General features: G+C 37.9%; 1 protein-coding gene across 5 annotated transcripts in view; it reads left to right on the forward strand.

Moving 5' to 3' along the window:
- The window catches only part of SSBP2 (single stranded DNA binding protein 2), a 334,115-nt gene that overhangs the window by 10,283 nt on the left and 319,639 nt on the right, over positions 1-4,193 (forward strand). The window lies entirely within an intron of this gene.

The following is a 4,193-nucleotide window of genomic DNA, read 5'->3' on the forward strand; positions in this document are numbered from 1 at the left end:
GGTGGGCGCCGTGGGAGATACAGGTGTTACCTTGGGTGCGAGCCCCTCCCGGCCCGGCCCGGGGTGCCGCCGTCATGGCACACTGCGAAGCCGGCTGTTTGCGGCTCTTCTTGTGTACTTGTAACGGTGATTTGGTTGTTACTAAAACCGAGAGCGAATAGTGACTGTGACCACTGATGAAGAACCTTTTTTTTTTGCCCTGCGTACATCAGTGGTTCTCAGTAACCACCCCAACTCTGAGGGTCAGACTTCTAGTCGTTGAGAGCACGCTGTCTTTCGGAGGGGGATCATAGTGGGGAAAGTCTGAGAGCATCTCTCAGAAGATAACTTTGGTTACCTTGCGTGCGGAAGAGCTGTGTAAATAAAAACCCAGTGCGCAGACGACTGAGTTTCCCTCCTTGCTTTAGGCAGTCAGTCTTCCCCTGAAAGTTTCTTGTGCCCTAGGGATGGGAACATTTCCTAATCGCGTTGGCAGCAACGTACACGATTCCCCTAGGATTTAGGGGTGGCAGGCCTTGATGTAGCAAAACAAAACAAAATAGATGGAGAAATGCTGTTTTTTCTTCCAGAGAGATGTGCAGAGGAGCTACATTCAGGAGCTTGTTGTGACAAGGAGTGTATAAAAGACCCAGGATTATAGTCTAGTTAAGACATAGCAGTTACTGGAATTGAAGTTTTGAAATACAGGCTAATTTGTGTGCATTAATATCATTTGGTTGTAGTATACCTGATTAAAACATCGGAAGGAGGTTGTTTTAATGATTACAGAATATTTGGATATCACATTGCTGGGGGGCAATGGAATTGAAATGCATTGAGGCATAATCTTATTTATTTTGGGGGTAATTTAACTTAAGAATCACAGTAATTTTGGATTTTAACTGAACCCCCAGGAATGGGTGAACTTTGGCAGAATCTAATCTGTATTCTGATGATTTTGTAAAAAAAATAAATAAATTAGTTTCTGAGATAATAAGTTGGGTTTGATGAGTCTCTGGTCCTTCATAGTTCCTATTCTGTGATTCAGTCACAGAAACAAATGATTGCCACTTTTGCTGTCAAATCTACCAAACTGAGCACAAAGTAACGTCTGCTCTTATGAGCAAAGTAATGAGGGTTCTGCTAGATGGTGCTATTTGATTTAAATATATTTCTTCCATTCATTACAATTGGCAGCATAAATTCTTGACTGGCTTGCCTTATGAACTAAATATAGGTGAAGAGGCCACTTTTGGAGAATTGAACAATGACTGTTCAGGGTTAATTGTTACATTAATTTCTGGCTGAATGCTGTTTGAATCTAAGATAAACATGGAGGTAGATTTTACAAAATAAACTTAGTTTCATTTTAGTAGGAGGATCTCTTTGGTTGTTCAGTTTTTTTTCCTTTATGTTTACTTGGGACTTTAATGACACTATTACACCAGAGTCTATTAACTTCTGAAGATTGAAATCTTGTAGTTGTCCTTAAAATGGATGTCTCCAGACTTTGGTTTTTAATTTTTAAGGTAGAGATTTAAAAAGATATCTTAGTGAAGATTTTTCCTTTAGTAAGCCAATTAAGAATTGTTCTGATCTTAAAAAAAATAAATGATTTCTTAGTAATGCATAAATGATATGTACTTGAACAGAAACATTCTGAAAAACTAACCATTATTATAAATAATGCCATGATATGAAATTAACATTGATTTTATAATCTATCAAGAAATGTGTTTTCTCTTTTTTTTTTTTTTTTTTAAGCAATGTGTTTTCTAACATGAGTTCATGGTGGATAGATAATACTGGAACTTATTTTGTAGATTTTACACTATTTCTATAATTTCATTTTATAATTCTGAACATAAAAATGGCTACTGTCAGGTTAATTACTTATTTCGTTGTTTTAAAAAATAGATCAAGTCTATTCAAAGATTTGGATTGGTTTAATTATAGAGAGAGTGATTGAAAATCTTTGGAGGGAGGTGGGATGTTTGTGTAGAAATTTAAATTCTGATCCTGTTAGGTCATTTCCCTCTTTGGCAGACTTTCGTTAAACTAATCACAATTGTAATTAACTAACTGTGTAATTAATTCTTTAATAATGTCTGGCTTTCTCTAAAATGTAAGTTTCTTGAGGGTAGGTGTTAATACTTTTAATGTTCTCTCTGAGGCACCCTTGACATTAAGGACAGTGCCTTCTAGTATTGAAACCAAATAAATTATTGGTGATGAAGCTGTTAGACTCAAAGGAATTTTTTCCATGTGAAAAAGTTTTTTTCCCCCCATTGGCCTCCAAAGTAAGGACTTGTAAGTTTGAGTTGTACATTTTCTAGCTTAAGTTCTATTTCAGATACCTCAAAATCAACAAGACAAAGGCATCTTATTTATTTACCATCCCATGTACCAGTCACTGTGTTCAGTGCTTTATATATATTTCTTCTAGTTTCCCCAACACATTTGTAAGATAGGTGTTTTTCTCCCCTCCATTAAAAACTCAAAAAATAAAACAACCCACAAAACAAAAAACTAAGACCCTGAGTAGTTAAATAACTCACCAAGGAATACACTTCTAGAAGATAGGAAACGTCGATTTCCAACATAGATTTATCTAGCTGTAGAACTTGTGGTTGAAGCTGAAAGACGAATTTTCAGTATACCAGATTGCCTTCCTCATCAAGGGTAGGATGCTACAGATTTAGGGAACAGCATTACATAATGAGATATAACAGACTTTAAAGATTTGATCAGATACGCAGTCTTAACCATTGGTGCACCCTTACGATTATGCCCTCCATTTTTAGCATCAGCAGATATGCGTGTGGTGTGGGGGAAGGCATAGAAATTTTAGAAGTAAAAGATGGAAGCCTAAGATAATAAAGAATCCCTGTTTCTTCAGATTTTTAAACCAGGAATTTTGTTTGATCACTTCAGTTTTGAAAATAAATATAGCAGTCGTGAACAATTCCTGTTTGAAATATTGCTGAGTTTTAAGCCACATGGTATGTCACATACTACCTCAGGGAGAGGTATAGAGGTATACAACTGTGTGTAGGTGAGTAGTGATATTAGGTTTTTTTTTTAATTTTTTTTTTTTTTACTTATTTGTTCCTTTAACATGACATAATAGCACAGAAGCGCTGATCTGTTAGAAAGCAAAGTTGGACATAAGATACACCTTGTAGACAGTTGACATATATTAAGTAAACTAGTCAGAAGCTATAGAAATCTAACTGTGCATCTAACCTTGGGCTCTGGAGCGTAATTTTGGCTTTCCAATTTTGAATCTTTTAGTTGGATATGCCAAGAAGCAAATAGTATATGCCTATGTTTAAGTGGTTACAATTTAATGAACATTTAAATGCTACATATAAGATTGTTTATGGAGTTAGTACTGTCAGTATCACTTTTTTCACTCCCCCCTTTTATCATTAAAGCATCTCCCTCCAAAAAAGAAAAATTACCAGTCTTCCTTCCTGAAGGGAATAAGGCAAGGGAAATAATGCAAAGATCCAGAAACCAGTTTGATGGGTAATTCATGCAACTCAAGGTTTCTAAAATTAATGTAGTATCTTTATGGAAATGACATTTTTTGTAAGATAGTACATTGATCCTCCCTCTCCCAGTCTCTAGGATTTACCCCCAAAATACTGAACACTATTCTTTTTTGGGGGGGGGAGAGGTCTTTTTTTTGTTTGTTTTTGCTATAGGACGCGTGTGCTCGCCAGATAGACAGAGACAGAGAGACAGAAAGTGAGAAATCACCCCCCCGGGGGGATTGCCATGCTGCAATCTCTTCTCCTCCATTCTCCTCTCGGAATCTTGGGCACGCACGCACAAGCACCCGGTGTGAGTTTTGTTATTTTAAGCCACTTGGTCCGGGACTCGAACCACGGTTGACTACATGGGACATGGGAGTCCAGCAACATAGCCATTACACTAACTGCTGGTCCCAAAATACTGAACACTTTTTTTTTTTTTTTTTTGAGAGGTTTTCGCTATAGGGTGCGTGCGCTCACCAGACAGAGAGAGGCATAGAGACAGAAATGAGAAATCACCCCCCAGGGGGGATGGTCACGCCGCAATCCCTTCTCCTCCATTCTTCTCTCGGGATCCCGGGCACGCACGCACATGCACCCAGTGTGTTTTAAGCCACCGGGTCCGGGACGAGAACTGCAGTTGACTATGTGGGAGTCCAGCGACATAGCCATTAC

This window comes from Tupaia chinensis, unplaced genomic scaffold, assembly GCF_000334495.1.
Source record: "Tupaia chinensis unplaced genomic scaffold, TupChi_1.0 Scaffold000099_1, whole genome shotgun sequence".
Taxonomy (NCBI): domain Eukaryota; kingdom Metazoa; phylum Chordata; class Mammalia; order Scandentia; family Tupaiidae; genus Tupaia; species Tupaia belangeri.